Source organism: Thrips palmi, unplaced genomic scaffold, assembly GCF_012932325.1.
Source record: "Thrips palmi isolate BJ-2018 unplaced genomic scaffold, TpBJ-2018v1 HiC_scaffold_4, whole genome shotgun sequence".
NCBI lineage: Eukaryota > Metazoa > Arthropoda > Insecta > Thysanoptera > Thripidae > Thrips > Thrips palmi.
Genome location: NW_023144631.1, coordinates 9,878,669 through 9,903,930, shown reverse-complemented (window position 1 = coordinate 9,903,930; position 25,262 = coordinate 9,878,669). Strand labels below are relative to the sequence as shown.

At 64.1% G+C, this 25,262-nt stretch overlaps 1 protein-coding gene across 1 annotated transcript in view; it reads left to right on the top strand.

Annotated features, from left to right (window-relative positions):
- Positions 1 to 25,262, top strand: part of LOC117649608 (neurocan core protein) — a 54,075-nt gene that overhangs the window by 15,183 nt on the left and 13,630 nt on the right. The gene's annotated exons all lie outside the window — the stretch shown is intronic.

The window sequence follows — 25,262 nt, the reverse complement described above, 5'->3', positions numbered from 1 at the left end:
AATTTTTTAAACCGCCGGATTTTTGGGACTGGTGGTTTGCGCGGCCGGTGATCACTCCGGGGATGATCCGGCTGGCCGCAGAGCCAGCCAGCCAGCCAGCCAGCCAGCCAGCCAGCCAGCGGGGTGCCGTCATGCCGTCCGTGGAGCACCGGATCCAGTCACTGTGGGGCCATGGCGGGGCCGTGGCGGCACTGCTGACGTTTCCTGTTTTCACGCTATCTGTCGCAGGCATCGGACGTGGGGCGACGCGGGGGGTTTGGGGTTTGGGTTGGGGTTTTCGCTCCCGTGGCCGCTGCGCTGCCAGCGCCACATCTTCTCTCTCTTTCTCTCTCGCTCTCTCTGGTCGGACGGGTCGAACACACACCGAGGCAAATCACAGCGTCCGGCCGTCGGCCCGTTGCCCGGTCCATCGCCACCACTGCCATCTTTTTAAACCCACCCCGCCCTGCCCCGCCCGCTCCGCCGCGCCCCGCCGCGCCTTTCCGGCAGGCAGCCCCTTCGCCGCTCAGTTAGATCCCCCTTCTTTCTGCTGCCAGTCGATTGCTTTTTTTCCCTCTCGCTCTCTCCTGAGTTTCTCTTTCTCTCTCTTTTTTTCGCTACTTTCTTTTTCTCACTTTTTTTATTCGGTTGGCCCTATTTGCGTCCGTTCGCTCTAAATCAACACGGAGTGAGGCTTATCCTTCGTCGCGTCCTTCTCCGGGGGCGCCGCCTGCCCGCCTGCGCGGCCCGTGCTCGGCCCGGTGTGGAGCGACACACCATTTCCTTCCCTCCCCTATTACTTCGGCCTTTGGGGTTCAAAGTCGCAAACTTCCGTCCCGCGGCTCGCCAATTCATTTCGGTTCGACACGAACAAGTGGAGTGGCGCGGCTCGGCGGGGCGGGGCGGGACGGGGCGGGGCGCCTTTCAATAGGACGGATGATAAAGTTGCCGATGGAAATCCCCGGCGAGCTAAGCAGCGTTGAAAGGAAGGACCTGGCGAGGTGCGGGAACGCCAATGGCCCTGCGGAGGGTCAGAAAAAAAACTTGGCAAGGACAAAAAAAAATCAGAACAAAAATTCAAATAACGCCATAGGGTCGTTGAATTTTTATATTTATTTTGTTTTTGCTGCCACCCCCTTTTAAAAAAATATGTGAGTGAAAGGGTCGACCATTTAGTTGTCGGCAGTCTATCTTTGTCTCGGTGATGTGTGTGTGCGTGTGCGTTGCGCGCGCGCCCATCCAGAAGTGCCTCCGCGCTCCGGGCGTGATTTGAATATGATACACCTCGCGCTCGGCGTGGGCGGCGCCAGGGCGGCGCGGGCCGCGTGGGCTGCGAGTGTCACATTTTCGTTCCATGAATCAAGGCTCCCTCGCCTCGCCGCACCGCGCCGCGCCACGCATCGCCGGCCCCACCATCACACGCACGTTTGGCTCCGACCCGGCCAGCCAGCGGGACGTTACAGTTTTGCGCGCGGCACTGTTTGGCATAGCTGCCGTCGAACTGCGCGGCCATCCCTGCCAGTGCCCGGAAGCCCGTTGGCTGCGGCGAGCTGACTCCGAACCGCCGCACTCTCCGTCTCTCTCGCACCGCAGCGGCACGGCCCGTGAGTGCGAGAGAGACAGAGCGACGAGGGCGCCGTTCGGCAGCAGCCTGCAGGATGCGGTGCGATCCGCGTATGTGCGGGGCTGCTGGCCTATGGGAGGAGAGCTCGGAGGCAGGCCGCCGTCACGCCACCGGATAATCTGCCGGGGATGAGCGCCACCCGGAGGGGCTCAGGCCGCCAGGGCGCCAGCCAGGGCGGCATGGAGCCTTCCGTCCCGGTGATCACCACGCCGCCGGCAGCGCCCAGGCAGCGCCGCGCCGAGGCTGCCAAACCTGCGCCATATTCTCCCCGTCCCTTTTTTTTGCGAATCCCTCCTCTCTTTTTGCGGTGTCAATATTTTCCCCTCGGGCCCTGATTGAAACGGCAGCAGCAGCGCCTCCTTGTCTAATTCATGGCCCCGGCCCGCCCCGCCCCGCCCCACCCCGCCCCGCCCCGCCGCCACTCTAACCATCCCCCGGCCCCAAACGGAGCCGCTTCCAGCAGAAGGGTTCTGCGCTGCGAGGCTCTGCGGGCCGCGGCGGGGCCGGCCAGGGCGGCCAGGCCGTCCTGATTCGATTACAGCGGATTATTATCTGGAGTGTGCCCCGAATGGCGATTGGGCCCTAACCTAGACTTCCAGGCAAGCCGGCCAGGCAGTCCAGGCAGCCCGGGCAGGCAGTTCCACCAGGACTGCTGCAGCAGCTGCTGGCCCCAGCACTAGTTGTTGTTGTTGGTTTGGTTGCTATTGTTGTTGCTGACTCGGCCCTTGCAGTTGGTTAGGCACTGCGGCACTGCACGCTGACGCGGCACACCGTCCTGCCGGCCAGTACACCGTCCTGCCGGCCAGCTTACCGCGTCCGGGACGACGGTGCGTGTGAAACTGACAAACTCGCACCTAGTGAGGGAAAAATTACAACAGTTGGTCGTGCCCCTGGTGAAAGTTGTTGTTGTTGTTGTTTCCTCCCCTGAGCAGCTGCCTGCCTGGCCGGGCCCATCTGCTCTGTAAATCAGGGATTTGAGCCTTGCGGCCCGCGCGCGCGCTATTTCTTAATCACGCCTGCTTTCGCGAAACTCAATTTGATGGGCGAGGCCGGCGGGGCCACTGGCGGGGCGCACGGCCCATCGCCCGCGCTATCGCCTCCCAGGCAATTTTTCAAATAGCCGGGCGGGGCGGGGCGGCACCTATACGCTGAAAAGTTTTACTCCGCCACAATCTGCTCCGGCCTCGCGCCCTCGCCCTTCTTTATCACCCCGAGCGTAAACAATCGCGGGGAAAAAAGTGGAGGGGGGGAGGTTAAGGGGGACCAGCAGCTGCCGCTGTTGTTATTGAAGCTGCAGGCCGATGGGGCGGGGCGGGGCGAACAGCAGGGCGGGGCCAATTATTCGGCCTTCCTGGGCATCCCTTGACCTCGCCGCGTAATAACTATGCTTCTTGTTTTACGGCAAGTCTCGGCGTCTTCAGGCCGGGCGGGGCGGGGCGGGCCGCGCGGGCCAGGCGGGCCAGGAATCTCAGTAATTAGTTCGGCAAACTCGAGGCCCGGCCCGGCCCGGCCCGGCGCCCCGAACGGAATGCACAGTTTTGCCGCGCCGCTGTCGTCGTCCTGTATTCGGTGGCGAAATCTCATCATCTCTGCGAGCGAGTTCCCCGCCCCCTTTGTTTTTCAGTATCTCGCCGTGCACGCGCTGTACTACACTCGAAAAACTAAGGCGTGACATAGCACGCATAGCAGCGCCCATCTTGGAAGCGTTCAAGAGCTCATTTCTTCCTCTTTTCCTCCTATCTCAAAGCGTGGAGGATATTGCTTTCAAGCGCGCGTACCTGTACGCTTCGGGAAAGGCGTCGAAGCTTGAATGAAGTGTTCAACGACGCTTCACTTTTACCAGTGGCGAAGTTTTGAAAATATGTGCAGAAAATGAAAGCGGTGGCAGGAAACTCCGTTGGGTACGCTCCGTCCTATCGGTATTAAAAATGGTTTCATGAATGCGGTCCACTTCTCCGCTCCCCCGGGCCGTGCCCGAGCCACCGCGCTTGGGGGGTCCTTAACCCGATCCCAAACTCGGCCACGAATCGCCTCGAGCCGAATTTCCCCACGGGTGGGGTTCGAGCCGGGCCGCCGGGCCACCGGGCCGGCACACTGCAACGAGAAGTTGCTGTCCAAAGGGCCGCTGGCAAATGGGACGCAACGCCCGTAAGCCACTTAGAAGCGGAACGATTTACGGAAAACACAGGACTACACGGCGCCGTCAAATGGGGTGACTTGCTCAACGACATGGACCATTTGAAACAACATTCATGCTTTGAATTTGTGTAGAACCCCAACGGACTTGGCGAGAATCAGGCTGAGATGTCACCCTCCGCGATTAGTCCCACCTGACCCAGACTCACAGCGCGAACTTGTCCCCAAGTCAGGCATTTTACCCTCGGCCGTGGAACGAGCAGATAAACAAAACAAAACGGGAGGTGCAGCATCTGCCGGCCGCTTGGAGCTCCAAGTTGGCGAGTTCTCGCACTGCACTGCAGGAAATAACCACAACAAAAGTACACAACTTTCTGGCAAATTTTTTATCAGGTTTTTATTGTACTTTCTAACTACAACATTTGTACAAAGTACAATGGAACCGGCATGACGAGTGCTGGGCAGTCCGGCCTCGTTTGTTTGTACAATTCTCGTTGTACTTTCTACAATCCCTGTTGTACTTTCATTGTACAGTTTTTGTTGTACATTTGTTGTACTATTCACACTTTTTCTTGCAGTGTGGGAGTTTGTCCGTCTGGTCCGGCCGCCCACCTCCTCGCCCGGGTCCTGGACGGTCCTGGACGGTCCCGGACTCACCCCTGGGGGCTGGAAGCCTTCCAGTGGAGGGGCTGGAAGGGCCGGCCGCTCTCCAGCACAGCGCCTCCAGGCGGAAGGGAAAATATTTGTTTCGGAGCGGCGGCATGGCGGCAACCGAGGCGGCAGCGGCCTGTTTCTCACGATGAAGCAGCAGTGCAACTTGTCGGCCCTCTTCGATTTCATCCTTCCCCCCGCTCTCGCTCCGTCTCTCTCTCGCTCGCCGCGTCCGGCCGGGGCGCGTCCTGCTGTCTCTGTCGCACTTCCGGTGTGCGGACCAGCGGGAGTAACGGAACGGAGGCAGGGGACGGGGGACGGGGACGGCCGGCGGGTGCGTTCCTTTCGGACGCCTCCTTCCGGGCTGCTCGCTCCTCGAAGCCTCCTCCAACACGGCCGTCCCTTCGGTTGCCAGGACCGAAGTCAGCCGGATCCGCTTGCTGGCCTTGCTGGCCTTGCTGGCTCGGGGCGGGTCCGGCACGGCCAGGCGGGGCCGGGCCAGGCGCGGCGGTGCTGGCTCCGCTGGCTCGGACTTAGGAGAGCTTTATTGTTGGAGCCGAGCAGGGGAGACACTTTATCAAAGTTTGGGAGAATGCGTGGGAGAATGTGATCCCGCTGGTTTACTGGCTGCGAACTTTCGGGGCGGGCGGCAGACTTGCACTGCTCTTTGCAGCTCTTTGCGCGCCCCGCGATGGCCGAGATGGTCGAGATGGCCGTGTTGGACTCGCGCACGAGTCCAAATCAATCGCTCCCGAATTCTGTTTTGCGCGCCCCTCGGCTTCAGGAATCACTCTGCTGCCAAACCTCCGCGGCGATCTTCTCGGAGTGCGATATTTCCCCCCTCTTTCTGGAGTGGGCGAACGCCGTGCGCGCTGCGAAGGCCCCGCAAGCTCAGCACTCCTCGCAGGATGGCTGGGATGGCTTGGATTTTGGAGCGTGGCGCGCGGTGCTTCGACACTCTGATGTGAGCCGAGAGCCGGGAACGGCGCAGATGGACAGACGGGGGATGGGGGTGGAGTCGGGGCGCGGTGGGGCGGGGCGGGGCGGGGCGGGGCGGGGGGGGCGGGGCGGGGTGCATGTAAGTAACGCGGTGCTGAGAGGCGGAATCCAAGGCCTCGGCGCCTCGGCCGGCGTACAGTTCATATCACAACGCGCCTCGCCTGCCACCACCCGCTGCTGTTTTGCTTTCTAGGCGCACTCCCCTTTCTCTTGTCCTTTCTATTCTGGCGCAGACACACACACACACACACACACACACACACACTCACACACACGCACGCTGCGTATATACCAGCATGCGGCGCCACTTCGGGCACTTTTCACGATTTTCCCCTGACTATCCCGTTTTCGCTTCATTTCATTTTTCCCGATTTTTTTTTTTTCATGTTTTCGCTTTGCTTGGCGATGTTTTCCTTGAATTTCGATGACGGCAGATCCACGGCCATGGCTGCGGGATGAAAGTGCGGGACAAGACCGGCCAAATGAGCGCTGCGAAACAAGATTATCGGACCTCTCTTTCTTCTTCTTCTTCTTGTTTCGGGCGTGACGCGCCGCGCAGTTCTGACCGAACGGCGCGAGGTGTAGGAGCGACGACGTCTCGAGAGGAAAGAGGGAAAAAAATTAAATATCAGAGGGAAAAGAAGCAAAAGAAGTAAACAGAGAGAGAGGGAGCGAGCAAACGGTCCGCGATTGACATTTGGAAAAGTGGGTTAGAGCGAAAAGGGGATGGAGCGACTAGGCCGCGGCTCGGCTCGGCTCAGCTCGGCTCGGCTCGGCTCGGCACGGCTCGGCTCGGCTCATCGGGCGGAATAAAACGAGGCCAGACGCACGCAGCGCTAATTGACTAATGCGGCCCTAAATTAATTAGACAATCAACCAGCCGCACCGGCGCCATGCCGCCGCGCCGCCACAGGTGTCGAACCGGAACCCCGTCTGTTTCCATTTTGTTTATATTGGCCTCTTTTATCGGGGCTGCGGCGTGAGGGGACGCGGGTAGAGCGGCTGACGATGAGACTGATGGGGAGGCTGACGAGGAGGCTGACAATGGACTGACGGGGAGGCTGACGAGGAGGCTGACAATGGACCGACGGGAGGCTGACGAGGAGGCTGACAAGACTGACGGGGAGGCTGACAAGGAGGCTGACAATGGACTGACGGGGAGGCTGACGAGGAGGCTGACAATGGACTGACGGGGAGGCTGACGAGGAGGCTGACAATGGACTGACGGGGAGGCTGACGAGGAGGCTGACAATGGACCGACGGGGAGGCTGACGAGGAGGCTGACAATGGACTGACGGGGAGGCTGACGAGGAGGCTGACAATGGACCGACGGGGAGGCTGACGAGGAGGCTGACAATGGACCGACGGGGAGGCAGACGGGGTGCCTGGCCGTGGCGGCTGGCATCGCGGCTCCCCTCAGCGCGGCCAGGCACGCCAGGCAGGCAGGCAAGACCCCGCGCACGCTAACTAGCTCACAAAGAAGCGGCTTCCGGCCCGTCCCGGCCCGTCCCGCCCCGTCCGAGGAGAGGAGGCCTGAAAGCTGAAATCCCTTCCGGCTTTGCCTTTCATTACCCCTTTCGCGCATCCCGCCAAGCATCCCGCAGCCCCGCAGAACCGCCACGGCACGGAAGGGTGGCTTTGCAGCCGCTTTGCATATGTGCCTTGGCAGCCTCGGCTCCGCAGCTCCGGCCAGACCCCGCCGGCCGGCCCCGCCCGCGGCTCTTAGCGGCGTGTACGAACTCGGCCAAATCCGGCCCGCTCTCTTCGCGACGACGGGCACGTCGGGCGGACGCGCTTAATCGCGTCAAGCCCGGTCGGTGGTTACTCTCAGCCACACTACTCGTTTTTGTTGTTTCTAGTAGCATAAGCATCCCTTTTTTCATATACCAGATGTGAAAGCGGCGGTGCACGCGTGTCAAAAGTTTTGCATTCCGACACGAAAATTGCCTTTCAATTTTAGGGTAAAAGTTGGTTTGGATTTAACGGTCAGCTCGTCCACCGGAACTTGAAATGCCTCCTTCGGCCTTTGTAACCCTGCCAGCAGCTGGCCAGCCGGCCGAATCAGCCCAGCCTGCCCCGCCTCTTCGTTGACATGACGTCGTCGTCCGAACTTGCCCGGCAGACGTGCCCCGCTTTGGCGTTCGAACCACGCGCGCCGAGGGGAAGGAGGGGAGGGGAGGGAGGGGGAGGAAGGGGAGGATCCGCAGCGCAGAATAAATAGGACGGCAGCAGGCAGCGCGGATATTGTCTCTGCTTGTTTGCTGCAAACGACCCGGCCCAGCCCGGCCATGCCGCCCAGTGCACCCAGTGACGCTCCATACCTCTCGACTCTCCGGCCGTCCAGCCGTCCGGCCCTCCGCATCCGGGGCGCCATCACCGTGGATGAGCACGCCGTCGGCACGCCGTCGGCACGCGCCGCCACCTCGGCCGCCACGCCCCGTCGCTCTGTCTCTCTCGCACCTATACGGTGCACTCGATGAGTGCGAGAGAGACAGAGCGACTAAGGACCTTCGGAATCAGTCCGCTGCTTGCTTCGGCTCTTCCATTCCGGGAGTTCCGAGTTCCGACGCGCTGCAGCGAGGCGGCGGCTGTGGCGGCGCGGCCTGGCGCCCGCGTTGGAGAGGGTAGGCCGCCCGCTGGGCCCGCCTGCGCGGCGGGCGGGCGGCGGTGCGGGGGGCCCCGCCTCGCTGCTTGTCTGCCAGCACGCCGCTGCTCTGTCTCTCTCGCACTCGGGGGCCGTTCCGGAAGGGGTGCGAGAGAGACAGAGCTCGGAGCGATGCGGCCGCCAGCAAGACGCGGCCGGGGCTGCGGACGCGACGCATGCATCGCATGCAGTGGGCATTCTGCGAGCGCGACGAGAGTGCTTCGAAAACGGCAAACCGCATAGCGAACGCACCGCACTGCACTGCGCTCGCCGCGCCAGCCAGACTGCCAGACTGCAGGCGGGTCATTTGCAACGTCCATTTGTCATCGAGATTTGCATCTCTTATTCTTCTTCATCATCGTTTCGGCGCCGGGTGGGGCCGGGGGGCGGGGGCCCGGGAGGGGCTCTGTCTGACCCTCTGTGTCTGGCCCCGCTCTTGGCAGCCCCGCTCGCAGCGTTTTTGCGCTACCGCGTGTGTGAGGGGTGTGTGTGCGCGTGTGCGGCTGTGAGGAAAAAAGCCGGCACGGCTCGGCGCGCACACACACAGTTTGGTTTGCAGAGTGAGGCCGTGTTTGGAGTTCAACACCGGTCCCTGTTTCGGCCGGCGGGCTTTCCGAGCGCATGGGGCGGGCCGCAGCGCGAACTCACATGTGCGCCGCTTTTTATGCGCCCCGCCCCGCCCCGCCCCGCCCCGCCCCGCCCCGCCCCGCCCCGCCCCGCCCCGCCCTGCCCTGGCCAGCCTCGCGAGGGATTCGCCGCGCCGCACTGTACAGTGCAGCCCATTCAGGGACGCGCCATATATTCATAGCGGCCGCGCTGGCGGCGCTGGCCGCGCGGGTGGGGGTGTTGTCCTGCTGGGGCGAGCGCGCCGAGTGGAGTTGGGCGCCGATGAAAGCTCTCAGATGATTCGCATGCGTCCGCGCCGTCCCCGCCGGGAGCTGTGCGCTGTGTGGAGGACGGCGGTGGCGGTCGCGCCACGAAAAATAAAAGAGTCCGACGCTGGCCGCGGCAAAATGATATTAGAGATGTTTCGTAATTACTCACACACACGCTGCCCCGGCCCCGCGGTGCTCCGGGGTCCCCGACGTCCCCGACGTCCCCGTCATTAGTCACCCGAGCACACGTGGCGCATTTATATGCCCGGCCGTTACTGCCCCGGAGGTAAACCTGGAGGTAAACGCCGCCGTGAACAAGCACGTCCTCGTGTTGCTATTGTTCGCTGTTGTTGTTGATGATGTTGTTGGCAGGGTGTTTGACGAGGGTGGGCGGCCGCCCGCTGCCACGCACGTGAGCGTCGGGGCACCTCGCCGATCTGCAAGTCTGGCGGCCTCGGCCTCGGTGGGGCCGCGAGGCCGTCGGCAGCCGTGGGGCGGAAGGGCTCATTAAGCCCAGCCTTTGTGTGTGCCGCAGCGGCCGCAGCCATCGCACAGAAGAAGCTCGTCCTCGGTCGCCTCTCTCTCTCTCTCTCTCTCTCTCTCTCTCTCTCTCTCTCTCTCTCTCTCTCTCTCTCCTCCTGCCTCTCCCTCTCTCTCCCGCTCTCCGCCATCCATCCCAGGCTGTCCCAGGCCCGGGCGAGGCGAGGCGAGGCGATTGTTTCCCGTCGTTATTGAAAGCGAGGCCGACGGGCCGACGCCACCTGAACCCGAAAGGCCGACCGCAAGCCCCCGAAGCCTGAAAGGGCCGGCCTTTTTCTCGCCCAGAGTGCGCGGCTTTTGCGAGGCTCTGAAAGGCCAAATCCCGACGACTGTCCCGCGCCTGGAAACGGGGAGGCGTGGAAGCGGTGCGGGGGCACACTGTGGCAGTGTCAGTCGGGTGGATCCAGTGACGGGTCCAGGGGCGCGATGACGCAAAAGTTACGTACTTACAGGGGCAAAGTGCGACTTTTTGTCCACCGACGTCCCCATGGCCTCCCTCTGGATCCGCGCCTGAGCAGTGTCACAGCGCAGGCGTGCTGCGGGGCCGCGGGGCCGCGGGGCCGTGGGGCCGTGGGGGCGGCCCGAGTGAGTGCTCCTTGCCAGCCTTGCGGCTGCCGGGCCTGCCGGCGAGTGCCCCCCATGCCCGCCATGCCCCCCATGCCCGCCATGCCCACCATGCCCCCCATGCCCGCCATGCCCCCCATGCCCGCCATGCCCGCCATGCCCACCGCTCATAAGAGGATTGTTCGTAGGTCCACCTCCTCCTCGAGGCCACCCTCCCCGCCCTGGTCCAGGGAGTCCCGGTCCATCATCAGCACGAGCCGGCGGCCGTGTCACCCTTAATGACGGCGCCTCCGCCCCGCCAACAAGGCCCTATCCGCGGCGGACAAGGCCCACATGCGTGGCTTTTTGCACCCGCAAGACGCGCGCGAGAGAGAGACGGAGCGCTGCCCGCTACAACTTGTTCCTGGCGGACACACACTAACTTTTTGTCCTGCGAGTAACTAGCGCGCGTCTTGTTGTTGTTCTTGTTCACGCACTACTTGGAGGGCCGCGCGCCGCGCGCGCAGAATTAGGAGGTCGAATTTGCCGCGGCAGTAAATTCTCCACTTGTCTCCACTAGTTTCGAGACAAATCCCTTTTGTTGTTGTTGTTGTTGTTGCTGGTGTGGTTGTTGTTGCTTTGCGCATGCGCCGTGTGGGCGGCGGGCGCGAGCGAGGGCTTGGCGCGGAGTTGATAAAGTGTATGGTCAGTCCTGGGAGGCAGCGGAGGCCAAGGGGTTCCGGAGCTGCCGCGCCCCGCCCCGCCCCCAACAGCTCCACGGACAGGCCGTCTGGCGGCTGCCATTAATTACCGGACAGCGCCCCGCTGCCCCACCTGGGCCCCTCGGCCCCTCGGCCCCTGGGCCCCGCGCGGGGCCCCTCCGCCCGGCAGGCTGACCCTCGCACCTCACGCCGCGCCACTCGCCGAAGCGCGCCGAAGCCAGCGTGCCACCGGGACACGGCGTGCTTCCAGGACGACCACCACCACACGCACACACACGCACACACACACACACACACACACACACACACACACACACACACACCGAAAAAGCGACGGCCGTGTGTAATTGGACGCGTGGTACAGGTGTCGCCTCGCGCGCGGGGCGAACGGCCTTTTGGCTGATACGCCCGCGAGAAACATGAATCGAGGGTTAGGGAGAGAGAGGGGGGAAGGGGGGGGAGGTTTGGGGGGATAGAGACGTGACGAACGGACAGAAATATCGGCAGTCTATTATTGAGTGGCGCTCCTCCGAGTCGGTTCTCTTTGCGAGAAAGTTGCGGTCAGTCTCGGCAGGTGACGCCGCCGGGAGAGGAAGACGAAGGCGAGGACGACGGCGTGGGAGGGCAGCTGCCGCGCTGCCGATACAGAGCGAACGCGGTGAGGACGAGGACTGCCGTCGCGAGGTAATCTCGAACTGCCAAAGCCGTCTGCAGCAAGGCACGGCGTCAGCTTCTCTGCGGGGCTGATTTCGAGGAGTCGTTCTCGTCGCTCTGTCTCTCTCGCACAGATTCGGAACGCCCCGTGTGTGCGAGAGAGACGGAGCGACGACCGCGCGGCGGAAGCGGATGGAGCGGGGGCGGGACGGGGCGGGAGGACCCCGACGTAGCGATGTCATTGCCAGAGGCAGCAAGCCGATTCCTTCGGGCTGTCTCTCTCGCTCTCTCGCTATCGCACGGGACGCTCCATGAGAGCGAGAGAGTGAGACATCCCGCGGTGGGGCGGGCCTGGGCGGGCGGGCTGCATAGCACTCTGCACTCCACTTCTCGCCGACTGTCGACGTCAAGGAGACAAGTAGACAGCACGATATCTTCACCTGGCGCGCCGCCGCCGCCGCTGCGCTGCCCGACGCGGAGAGCAGGCCGGAGGCAGAGGGAGAAAGAGAGAGGGGGAGGGGCAGCAACTTTTTCTCGACGTCGACGGCGATATCGCTAACTAACTTAGCTGTCTCGATCACTCAGTGTCCCTCTGCCCGCACTGCTGCTGCCATGGCTGCTGCTCCGCCCCGCTCCGCCTCCCTCTGGGCGCGACTTTTATTCCCGACTCCCGACCAGCATTGCTGCGCCGTGGCCGTCGTGCTCTGTCTCTGTCTCTCTCGCACCCCTGCGGAACGCCCGCGAGTGCGAGAGAGACGGAGGCGCCGTTTCGGAATGAGCGCGCAGTCCTCGCGGCCCTGACAAATGTGTCGCTAAGGGCGCTTCAATGGATGGCGCGGTTGGGGCCGAGGCCCGCGATAGATGACTCTTCTTTCTGCCATCTTTTTCGAAGCCGAGTGAATTGCGGCCGCGGGGGCCAGGGCGGCCAGGGCCTCGTCCAGGGCCGCGGCCGGGGGGTCCGGCAGCCGTTTGTCTTCGGCACCGCTGCGGCGGACATGCCCCCCGCCACGAGGGTGGAGAGGCCCCCAGGGCCGACCCCGGGCCGCCGAGGACGCCGACGAGGACGCCGACGAGGACGCCGCCGCGGCCGCGCGCCCAGATTGGCGGCAGCAAGGAGGGGGGCGAACCAGGGTCGCGTTTTTGGGCTCTGATTGAAGGGCGGGGGCTCATGCAAGTGCGATGAGGCATGGCGGGGTGGGGCGGGGCAGGCCATCATTCATCAGGGCCTTCTTCGCCTCGGGCGATAAATCACGGCATCGCGCGCGTGGATGGCGCACAAGACAGACGCACTGGTTGACGCGGGCGGCGACGTCGCCTCGGCGTCGCCCTCCACCGCCTCGCGCCGCGCACGCACGACCCCGCAGCATTAGCCGACACCGCGACCGACATCATGACCGTCATCGCCACCGAGGGGAGCCGGGGCGGCGAGGCGGTGACCCGCGGCGGCTCGGCTCGGCTTGACGCGCACGCCTTTGAAATACGGCGCCGGGGCGCGGGGGCGCTGGGGTCGCGGGGCCCAGAGCAAAGCATGCGATCGGACGAGCGGCGGCCCGTATATCAGCGGGCCGCACTGCGCCCGGGGGAGGCAGGCGGGGCGGGGCGGGGCGGGGCGGGGCGGGGCGGGGAGGAGTTTGGGATGATTGTTAGAGGGGGGAGGCGTGCGGCGCATGCTTGTTGCGCCTTTCTTTTCCCCGCGAAACATGCCGAAAAAAAAACAGCCCGGGAAAAAGAAGATGCGAAGGAATTAATGTCAGGGCCAGGGGTGAAATGTGGGGCGGCCGGCGGCGAATCCTCCCGCTCATACCACGCGCCGTGCCGCGCACGCACACACAGAGAGCGCTAGTTTTTGCGCTGGCTCTGCGGCTGCCGTCCACGGCCCTCGTAAAAAAACCCTGACAAGCCTCAAGGAAGAGGAGAAGAAGGAGAAGTGGCAGTGCTGTGCTCACATGCACGCCCATAAACCTCCCGGCCACGCCGCCAGCGCCGCCAGCGCACACGTCGTGTTTTTATCTCGTAAGGACTCTGCCCCCGGCGCCGCGGTCACGTCGTCCTCTCGGCGTTCATTGCGGCGCGCAGGCGTGGGCGTGGCGTGGCGTAGCGACGAGTGGCGAACCGTGGTGGCGCAGACCCTTCTCCGCATGCACGCCAAGTTCTGCCTGCCGCCGTCCTAGCGGCCCAGCTCCGTGAAATTTGATTCAAGCTGATTGCGGGCGACCCGCCAGACCGAGGCGTGGCGCGGGGTGGGGCGGGGCGCGGCGAGGCGGGGCGGGGCGGAGCGGCCAAGGATGGATAGGGGGTAAGGGGTAGTTATTTCCAGGAGCGATGCGACTCTGCTAAAACGTTTATCTCTGAGAGCGGCGGCGTGTCGGCGCCTCCTCGGCCCCTTTGTCTCCCTCTCGCTTAATCTGCAGACTGATTCCGAGAGTCAGTTTCGTCGCTCTGGTGTCTCTCGCACTCGCGGGGCGTCCCGTGTAGGTGCGAGAGAGACAGAGCTAAAAAGCGAGTCTGTCCGTCTGACTCTCAGTCTGTCTGTCTGCCTGTCTGACTGTCAGAGCGGAAAGGTCGAAGACGCTCCCAGTGTGCCAAAATGCGGGGAAATATCGGCGCGCGCCCGGAGAGACATTCCAAACGTTTTGCCTTTCAATTTCCCCGCCCGTTGGTGTATCGCCGTGCGCCGTGCGTCTGTGTGCGTGCGTGCGTGCGTGCGTGCGTGCCGGGGCGCTGCGGGCCCGCTGCGGGTGGCAGGCTTCAGGCTCCGGTGTAGGTGCCTTGAATAAGAACTATGCGGCGCCGTAATATTCCCGGGAGGTTTGAGCACACCGCCTCGGCGCCTCCCCCCGCCGCGTCGCGCCGCGCCAGCCAAGCCGTTGTGCCCACGAAAGAACTGGCGTGGCGGCGGCGGTGGCGCGGCGCGTCCGCGGAGCAGGCAGGGCGCAGGGCCGCGCGGCGGCGGGGTGGAAATCGTGTCTGAATTGTAAAGCAGGTGAATTGCGGGACAATTTCGGCTCCCTCGATGTCAGCCGCACGACGACGACGACGACGACGACGCGGCCAATGTAGGCCGGCCAAATAAGCGAATTCAATTCGTGTCGAGCCGTTCATTCCGCTCGCTTGCAGCCAGCGCGCTGCTTTGCATTGCTTTGCATTCTTTTATTTCAATTAAGGCTGGACGCGGGGAGGGAGGGGGGGGGGAGGCGCGCGCCGCGCGAGCGGGCCGGACGACGGAACGGCGCGACGGCCTCCGAGAATCGCTCCTCCCGCTCCGCTTCTCCAAACACGAGGAGGTGAGGGGCCGGAACCGACCGGAACGGCGCCGTCGTCGCGAGGCGGCTGGAAACGGGCAGCAGCAGCGCTGGGTCGCGGGGTCCCTGGCAGCGGACTGCGGCTGTGCGATGGGGGAGGCAGGAGGGGGAATGCAAAGAATGAAGACTCCGAGTGGATTGGGCTTGGCCGGGCTTGGCGTCGTCGCGTCACGGCGCGTCACGGCGCGTCACGGCGCGTCACGGCGTCGGCGCCCGAAACGGCACACTATCATGTGTGGTCTAGCCCGTAATGGTAATGGTAATGGCCTGCCGGCCCGTCGGACTCGCCTGCGCGTCGGGCTGCCTACCCTCCCGACCGCAGGGGCTGAGTCATCGCGCCGCCAGCCCACCGCCGCGACCAGAGGCCAGAACGCGTGCTCCGTGGTAGCGTGGTCCGTGTGCGGCTCGGACTCTCTGAAAGTCTTACTTACGGCGAACAAACGGATGGCTGAGCCAACGTCCAGGACTCTCTCATTAGCAGCTGCAGTCCGCGGACTGCCCAGGTCGCTCTCCACGCTGGCGCGCTGCCGGCTCTCTCTCCCTCTCGCGATGCTTCCAGCAGCGAGAGGCGATGGCGAGCCGGGCGGCCGGCCGAGAGAGAGGCAGGGAGCGTCGCCAGCCGCCACCGCGACGACGTTACTGCTTTAGGCGCAACTTTGCCGGGAGTTTTATATAATATGGATGAGATTACTCCACTTTTATTCACCCTGCACTCAGCGGGCCTACCTCATTACCGCCCTCCCCGCCGCATCGCTGGAGGGGGAAGGGGGTTGGGGGAGGGGGGAGGAAAAGTTAAGGGCCCGCTTGTGATGGATGGAGGAGCTGGCGTGGGATGCTCCGCTGGGGCTTTGTAATCGCGTGGCACGCCGTGGCAGCCGTGGCAGCCGTGGCGCTCCGGCAATGGTACTGCTTCGCCGCGCGCCCCGCCCCGCCCCGCCCCGCCCCGCCCCGCCCCGCCCCGCCCCGCCCCGCCGCACCCCGCCGCACCCCGCCACGCCCGGCCGACGCCGAGGCCGGTATGCTGGAGCGCCGCTGGCTGGCTCGATTGTAAATGTGCGCGATTTGTGGGATGTTGTTGAATGCCGTGTTCCCCTCTGGCTTTGATTCGGCGCGCAACTGGAGGGGGCGGGGGCGGGCGGTGGTGGTGGTGGATCGAGCAGAGCCGAGCAGAGCAGACAATCATCAGGCACTTCTCGGCTTGCCTTCGACCCTGTCATAAATAACAGGCCGTTGGCTGCGCTGCTGGCTGGCGCGGCGCCAGGCGCGCTGGCTTCGGCTGGCTTGCTGCTGCATCTAATTAGAATAATAAATTGGAAATGCACCGTGCTCCGCCTTTGCTCCGCGCTGCTTCGCTGCTCCAGCGCCCTTTATGCGGCGTGTTAGCCCGCCCCGCGGACAGCCAGCCAGCGCCGTGCCAGCGCGTCGCCAAAGTGGCCCGCGAGGCCCGCCAGGCCCGCGAGGCCCCGGTGGCTCCAGACCCGGTCATTATTATTTATTATTTTTCTTATTTCACTCTCGTTCTCCTTTGCACCCTTGTCGTCGTGCTTGGGATTCGCGGTGAGTTCGGTGGCGGTTCGGTTCCGTTCCCTGCGGTTCCCCGGTCCGCGCTGCCGGCCGCGTTGCCGTGCCGCGCCAGGCGGGGACGGCGGCGGGGCGGTACGGACGGTCCGGGGCAATTAGGCGTCCAATCTTGTGGTCCTGTCAGTACGCCCCGCCCCGCCCCGCCCCACCCCACCCCGCCCCCCGGGCCGGACACGACGGCGGTGACCTGCTCGCCCTGCTTGCTATCAATCCGCTCCTTTATAGCTCTCCCCTCTCGACCCTCTCCCCGTCATCCTGGCCGCGCCGCCCGGACACTGCCCGCCTCGCCTGCTGGCTCCACCTGGCCGGGCTGCCCGGGCTGGCCGGCGCACTGGCACACTGGCACATGTTACGACAAGGCCAGCCGACCGCAGCCAACCGGGCAGCATCCTGCGCAGCCATGGCTGCGTGCGTGTGCGTGTGTGAGAGTCTAGTCGTTGTGTACATGTGTGTAGTGTGCGTGTGTGTGTGTGTGGTGTGTGTGTGTGTGTGTGTGTGTGTAGTTGTGTATGTGTGAACCCCCCTCTTCCCCTCTTTTGCGGGCGGCACTTTTCCCAGAAATTGAGCGAGGTATCGACCCCTTGTCCCTGCCTGTTGTTCCACTGGTCAAGGGGTGTGCTCGCCCGCACACACACACATACATGGCAAGTTATTAATGGAGCGGGGAAGGCCTTCATCCCGGACCGCGGTCACCCCTGCCAGGGCGCCAGACCGCCGGCCAGCCGGCCAGCCGGGCAGCCAGGCAGCAGGCAACATCTTCTTCCCCGGACCCGCAACCCTTCCCGGGAGCCCTAGAGGGCCAGGCCGGGCCAGGCCACCCCGGACAGGATGGTGTGCGGGGCCGGACATAAATTCGCAGTGCACTGTAAGGGGCGTTTTAAAAAGAAGTTAGTCCCCGGTGCGCGCGCGTGTGTGTTCGTGTGTCGGCAGATAGGGTGCCCCCTCTCCGTTGGCATTACTCCCCCACCCCGGTTTTTCGTTAGTTTGGACCGCACTTTAGGGTCGGCTGAAGCAAGGCGGAGCCGTTGGGGGGAAATAAAAACCACCGGCGAAAAAACGGGGTCTAAATTTTTCCAGGCGAGAATTTGTCGTGGTGGTGTACGCCCGCGGCCCCCGCTGCGGGCCCTCGGAGAGTGAGCGAGCCAACGGCGGTCTCTTTAGCGGTGTGTAAGTCGCCGGGCCGCCGCGCCGGCCCTTGGGGCTTGGCCAGCCCGGGCGGCTTGGCTTGGGTGGCGAGCGGCCCGAAAGCGACCGAACGACACCGACAATGAAAAGGGAGCGGTCGTCGCCGCGGCGTTCTCTCGAGCTCTCATCCCCCGTGCACTCCGTGGACTTCCCGGCGACGGCGCCGCACCGCGCCTTCCTGCTGCAGCCGACGCGGCCGACGCAATAGAGACGATGACGGCGTTGCCGACGTTGCCGGTGTTCCTGCTGCCTCCCGTTAATAGACTCGGCGAGGCGAGGCGCGTTGCGCGAGAGGCGTCTGCCTGCAGCCGAGGCGGCGATGCTTTTAGCGGGACGGGCCGGCCGCGCGGAGGCAATGGGGCGACAGCGGCAAGGCGGCAAGGCGGCACAGAGGCAGCAGCAGGCCGAGGGCCTCCATCTCTCTCGCACTCGCGGGGCGTGCCTGGGGAGCGAGAGAGACAGAGCGACGGGGCGCAGGAATCTCATCTCGGCAGCCGCCGTGTCATTCCCCGCATGCCTTATCATGTTTATTATTGTCGAGGTGGGCGGACAAGGGCGGACTGGGGCGGCCTCGAGCGGCAGGCGCGGCGGGGCGGGGCGGCCCCTCGCAGGGCGGAGTGGAGCGAGCGCGTTATTAAAATCGGAAACAATGTGCAGACCGCGACGAGGACACACTCCTCCTCTTCCGGTGGAGTTGAGCCGGAAACGACAGGGGCGGCAGTCCTGAGGTCCTGAGGGGGTGGCCCGGCCGGGCCCGCCCGCGCCGCCCGCCCTGACGTACTCCCCCACTTACCTCAATAACTTGTCGACCTCCTCCCCGCCCCGCCCCGCGTCGCTAAGCGTCTCCGGAGGATTAGAATCAGCGGCGCTGGAAAGATGCCGAGCAGCGGGAGCAGCGCCGCAGGAGTGGGGCTGCCAGCCAAGCCGAGGCAGCAAGGCAGCAAAGCAGCAAGGCAGTCGAGGCGGCCAGCAAGGAGTGGCTTGTCAAGGCAAGGGACTCGGAAACGCCGTGAGCACCGCGAGCACCGCGAGCAACGCGCAGGGACGGACGAGGCGGCCTGCTTCAGACTGTTTCCCCATCAAGGAGGACGACGACGAGGGAACGTTTCCATTCGCCGTTTTATAGGACTGCGGTCTATTTCCATACACATCCCTTCAAAAAAAATATGAATTCGCCGTCTTGTTGTTGTTTGTTTTTATTTGCAGTGGTCGTGTGCAGGTGAGCTGAGCCGTTTCTGCAGCGCCAGTGCTCGTCCTTGCCGACCTTGGGCTGTCGCCCCGCCCCGCCCCGCCCCACCCCGCCTCCTTGGTTGGCCGCATAGTGTGGGCAAAGTTCCCCGGACTGGTGCCTGATGCCTTTGATCTCGGCGTACGTACGGAGCCACGTCCCGCCCGACTCCCGCCTACATCAGACACGGTCCAAGGCGCTGTGCAAATCCAGGGGCACACGTACACTCACGCACGCACACGCCGACAGTCAGTCACTCACACACGCGCAGCAGCAGGATAAATGCACTGCAAAGTGGAGCGGCAACACGTACTCCACGCTCGCCGTGGGAACTTGCTCGAAAAAGTTGTGTATCGCCTTGCGAGAACATGTAACAGGGGCTGCAAAATAAAGGTTGAAGGCCGCGGCAGGAGATCCTTTGGATGAGCAGAACAGCGCGTGCTCTAGCCGAGGAAAGCCAACATTATTATTCGCATGGCAACAGAGAAAACAACAACAAAATCACCAACAACAAATTTTATTTTAACTCCCTCTCCTCCACGATTGCAGAAAATGAAATGTGGAGCGGCAGTCGAAACGCGAGGCCGCCAGCATAAGAGGCAGGCCGTACATTTTCTCGCAGTGGGCTCGCCGTAAGCAAGTGCTCCACGACGTCGGCAGCGTTCCCATACACCTTGATGCCGGCATGCCCGCTTCATAACGTCCTGATGGCAGTGTGTCCGCGCCATGCGCGCCATGCGCCGCACCCCGCCCCCTCCAGGATCCATTCTGGAGCCTTTCTTCTCCGCGGCGCCCCGAGAGCTTGGCGGTTGGCTTGGGGGCGGCACGGGGGGAGGGGAGGTCGCAACCGGAGGAGTGTGCATCCTGAAAGGAAAGCATTTTGCCACGCGGGTCGCTTGTATGGCAGGACTCAGGACACTCTCAGACAGGGATCCCACGCAATCTACTCGCCCCCACCCGGCCGCCTCCCCCTCCCCTTCCTGCCGAGGCACATTGTATCCCCCGGGACCTAGAGAGCACCACTCCAGGACTCCAGCCCCGCCGACTCGACTCGCTCATTTCGCATTTATTTCACTTTTTCTCTCCTCGACGCTGCAGCTGCCCGCGCTAGCCGCGCTGCAGGCTGGGGGCTCGTCAAGTGAAGGGCCCCCGATGGGGCGCCTGTCAAGAAGTGCGCTGTCGATGCGGGGAGGGAGGGGAGGGGGAGGCAGGGTGTCGATGAATTCCATTTCTCGCGGCGAGAGGATCCGTATATACACGCCGAGCGATATCGGAGCGGAGGCGGTTGCGTTACCACTGCCGACGACTGCCGATGCCGCCGAAATGTTTCCTCGCTATTTTCTCCGCCCCGTGAGGCACGCGGCACCCCGGCGGCGGAGGGCGGCGGGGCGGCTGACGTCGCGTCGCGCCGAGAAGCTCCCCTTGCTTTTACTTTTTTGACAGTAAAAAGTAATAATGAAAAAAGGAGGACGGCTCGCGCCTTTGTTGTACAACGTTTTCAAAAAAAAAAACGTTTCCGCGCTGTTAGTCTGGCCGTGCCGATGGCGTGTTTATTTCTTTTTCCCGCCGCAAGGCGACGCGATTGTACAGAAAATAATATAGAGCGAAGCGCCCCTGCTTGCTCGTGACCTCCATCCGCCGGGAGAGACAAGCCAGGGAAGCTGCTGGTTTGCCGGCACTCTTTGCGCTCCTCGGCGGTGCTGCGGCGATGCTGCGGCGATGCTGCCTTACCTCGCTCTCTTTGCTTTAACCCGTTTTCATTTACTCGCCGAGGCGGCGGCGGGGGGCGGCGAGACGCGGACACTAACTCGACTGTCGACCGACCGCCAGCCCCGCCAGCAGCCCCGCCCGGAAGCCCTCTCACGCACTGTGAAAGCCCCCTTGCGTGCTGCGCCCGGCTGCGCCGCTCCCCTCCTCACTTCGTTAATGATTAACCGAGCCGTGAAGCCAAACAAAATCCGCCACCAAGACGCAGCCACTTCCCCGAGTTAAATGCGGCGAAGGCGGCGAACGCGAGGCGCGGCATTTCCGCTTCCGGCCCCGCCGCCCGGATTGCCGGATTCGCAGGGAAGACCTGCGTCTGAGTCCCTCTCCCCTTTCCATTTCCACACACGCGGCCTTCGCTCGGAATTTAAATGGATCACTTGTCCGGGGACCGGAGCGCGACGGCGCCACGGAGCGGGGTCTTCTTGCTTGCGCGCGCCGTGCGGAAGGACAGGCAACCCTCGCACCTCGCGCACCGCCCCGCCCGCCGAAAACTTGCGCATTTTCACCCCCGGGTGCCGTTCGAGGCGGAGAAAGGCCTAATCTCGAAGTCGATCAAGTCCCCCGGTGCGGCGGCCAGGGCACTGTCAGGGCACTGCCAGGGCACTGCCAGGGCACTGCCAGGGCACTGCCAGGGCACTGCCAGGGCACTGCCAGGGCACTGCCAGGGCACTGCCAGGGCACTGCCAGGGCACTGCCAGGGCACTGCCAGGGCACTGCCACGCCGCGCACGCCACCAGAAAGAACGGCTGGCGTGCAGGTAATCGCGAGGGGGATGGGCCGCCCGCCGCGCTGCGCCGCTGCGCTGTCTCCGCGGGAAACAAGGGCCAAGACAAATACGTCTGCAGCAACAACAGCTGGTGCAAGGCAAGGCCCGCCGGCCCAGCTCCGTCAAGGAGGGCTGGCGCGAGGAGGCATGGCGACTGATGCCGCGCCGTTTGCGACGGCCAAATCGAAAGAGGGGAAACAGGACCGCGTCGGAGAGGACGAACAAAAACAGCACTGCGACAAAAGCAACGCGCCAATTTTTCAGAGCAGCTCCTCCCCAACGAGTGTTTGCAATCGCACACCCGAGGCAGGGCGTCAAAGAGGAAGGTCTTAAGACTACTCTGGCGCGTAAGGAGTATGATTGCCAGCAAGCGTTTGGACGCAGCGGTCGCCGAAAGTCAGCCCAAAACACAATGTTTAGACACTCGTCTCCATTTTGACTGACTTCGCCGTGCTCCGAGTCCCGCGTTCGAGAGGCACAGGTTCGAGAGGCCCGGGTTCGAGAGGCCCAGGTTCGAGAGGCCCGGGTTCGAGGGGCCGAGGTTCGAGAGGCACAGGTTCGAGAGGCCCAGGTTCGAGAGGCCCAGGTTCAAGAGGCCCAAGTTCGAGAGGCCCAAGTTCGAGAGGCCCAGGTTCGAGGGGCCCAGGTTCGAGAGCCCAAGGCAAGGCAGTAATTCCTCCTGGCCGGCGAGGGACTGATGCAATTCTGCAGGGCGGCGTCGTGCTTCGTCGGCCACCCCACCGCTCCTCCCCGCCACCCTCCCCGCCGCTCACTCCACCGCGCCGCCCTCCGCAGATTTGTCACTGTCCGTTCCGCCTCCTTAACAAAACCTTGCCCTGTTCCCTGTTCATGCCCGGCTGACGGTTGCCCGCGCCTCGCCGTGCACGCCGTGAAGGCCATGAAGGCGCCAGCCCGCTAGGGGAGGTTCTGGACGCTCCTGGAGGCGCCGCCGGGCTTTCCTGGCCAGGACAGCGACGCCGTAACTGCCGCGGTTAGGACACTTTCCGCGCTTTTCCGCGATTTCTTGGATTTCCGCTCTTTCCCGCGCTTTCCCTCGGACGGCTCGAGTCGCGTCGCAGCGCGGGGGCCGTAAAGTGGAGCCTGGCCGCCCCGACAATGTTGCAAGCGCATTAGTCTCTTTTGTTGTCCGAGGGAAGCATTGGCTCCGTGCAGAGGCGGGACAGCGGCGCGGCGGCGCGGCGGGGCGGAGCGCGAGAATTGCAGGGGAAAGCTTTCCGAGTTGCACAAGTAGTTTGGAAGAGTCCGTAGTCCGTCATCCAGTGCAGGCGCGGTGAGGCTGCCCTGCCCGGCCTAGGCTGCCGAGCCGAGCCGAGGCAAGTTGGCTCTCTTTCCAGCCAGACTCCCAGGCGGATGAAGACTGCGAGAAGAGTTTGTCCACTCCACTCGGCCTTGCGAGCGAGTGCACTGCGTTCTCGCGTTTTGTTCTCTCTGTCTGGCGCCCGTCTGACTGTCCCTCTGTCTCCGCCGCCCCGACGCGGTCCACGCTCTGCGAAACAAACCCAGTAATGGCTGTTAACTGCAGCCCGGTGAATAATTGCGCGCGGTGGAGAGGCGGCAGAGGAACGCCCCAGTGGAGAGGCTGCTCGATCCGCGAGAGGCGAGAGCGGGCGAGAGCGGGCGAGAGGCCCCTTTGGCAGTCGGAGGACGTACTCTCTAACAGTTTCTTGAGTGCACAGTGGGGGCCCGGCCCGGCCCGGCCCGTACCACGCCAAGGAGCGCTCCGCCATGGCTCCGCCCTGGAGTCGCGCCGTGTGGGCGAGGCGCGCCAAGTGCCCCATCCATCTCATTCAAGGCGTTCCAAGGCGAGGCGGGCGGCGCGCCGAGGACTCCCTGGATTGCCCTCTTTGTGCCAGGCTTTCCCTATCGTTTGATCGTTTAACGTTTGGCGGCCAGGTTCCAAGTCAAACCAAAGGTCGCGGGGATGTTGTTGTGTCATTTTCACGGGGTCCCCGACGACGGGTTGTCGCCGTCGGAAACCTTTCACGCGTCTTCTTCGGAACCTGACTGCGCTGGCAGACACCAGACCGCAGACTGGCAAGCGAGCGGACAGAGAACATGCCACCCCCTTTTTCCCAGTGTGGCTGCTGGCGCTGGCGGGGCTGGCGAGGCCGGCGCGCCTGGCCGGGGCTCTTCTTTGCCTGCACCCGGATCAAGCGGCCATAAAAGCGGCTCGCCTTCCTGGCCGTCGCTGGCCGTTGCTGGCCCGCTGCGGTTGTGGTCAGCGTGGGGCTCAGGCCGAATTAGAGCGCACCGCGACAGTCTGGACCCGAGGCGGGGCGGGGGCCTGGACCCTGACCCGCAAACAAAGCAAAGACTTTCTATCCTAGTGTAGTGGAAGGCGGCGGGGCGCGGGCACCGGGCACGGCGCGGTTAATTTCACGCGCGATGCACAAACAAATCCCCCGTGTATCAGCAAGCGGGGGTAATAAGGTACAATGACCACTTTGGGGAGGCCGGGGAGAGGCCCTGTTGGGGCTGCTCGCCGGAGGCCGGGGTCTTTAGGCCCGAATGTCGCAGGGGAGTGGGAGAGAGAGAGAGAGAGAGAGAGAGAGAGAGAGAGAGAGAGAGAGAGAGAGAGAGAGAGAGAGAGCGAGGGTCGGTCGGTCGGGCCAGCATAGGGCGGGCGAGGCCGAGGCCGCCGTGCCAAACGATTCCTCCGCGCTAAATTAATGACGCCCTCGGCAGAACGGCGCGGCTCGACACGGCGCGGCAGGGATTTGCCTCCACGGCAGCCACGGCCATTGAGTGCCTACCGGAGGCCGGAGGGCTGAAGGGCGTGGCCGCCGCCGAATGAAGTAGTTGTTTCATCGCCCTGCCTCTGTCGCACTCGTGGGGCGTTCCGCAGGGTGCGAGAGAGACAGAGCGACGAAACGACCCCTCCACAGTGGGCCAGAAGACCGGTGGAGGCGGCCAAAACTCTAGACGCGTTTTGAGCTCCAGAGTCGCTAAACAGGCCTCGAACCGAACGTGTGACCCCACCATTGAATTCCTCGTTCGGAGAGCAATCCATTTGTGGGGTCACACGTTCGGTTCGAGTCCTGTTCAGTGACTCTGGAGCTCAAAACGCGTCTTGAGTTTTGGCCGCCTCCACCGGTCTTCTGGCCCACTGTGCCCTCGGAATGAGGCGGCCGGGTGCTGTGTCGTCATTGGCGCAGGCCGGCGCTGCCTTTCGACCGGCGGCACCGAGTCGGCTCGGCCGGCAGTGCGCCGTTGTCTAGACGGGGCCGACGGGGCGGCGGACTGCCGGGGCACGGCGGCACGGCCAAGGACGCCCGGCGCTGGGGCTGGCACTCTGGCGCCGAAGCGTAATTTCGCGCCGACAACGGGGTCGCCGACGTGACGACCCGCCGGCCGCGCCGAGCCGATGCAGGGGTAGCTGCAGGGTGGCTGCAGGGTGGCTGTAGCAGTGGCTGCAGGTACAGACAGCCGCAGTGGCGGTTGTAGGTCGCTGCAGGCTGCAGGGCGGCGGTGCCGCTTTGACGAGGACCTTGTCGTCGTGCCGGGGCGTGGCCGGCGTGGCCGTGCTGCCCTGGCCGCCCTCGATTGTATCCGCGTTCGCTCTGCAGGGCGGCGCCAGAATCTCAAGTGCAGTCCGACGCGGCAAAGTGCCGACGCCGACGTGCCTTTCCCAGCCGGAGCCTCGCCCCCCACCCCACCCGAACCCCCGCCGGGAGGTTGATCCAGGCCGCGGGTCGCGGGGCCGCCGATTGCCTGGATAACGGCACACATGTCCAGCAGACCGATCCCGTTTTCGATGCCCTGTCTCCCTCGCACTCACGGGGTACCCCGTCCAGGGGCGAGAGAGACAGAGCGACGCGGAGGGTCCTTTCCGGTGGCGGGGCATAAATCCGGACGCGCCCATCCACGCCACGAGTAAATGTAGGGGAAAATTTTCTCACTGAGCCGGACGGCGGGGGCGTGCCTGGGCGTGCCGGGGTGACCGGGGGTGGGCAGCGCGCTCCCATATCGCCGCGCACGTCAGTGTGTGAGTGTGCGAGAGCGAGTGTGAGGGAGAGAGAGTGTGGGGGTGGGGCTGCCGGCCGGG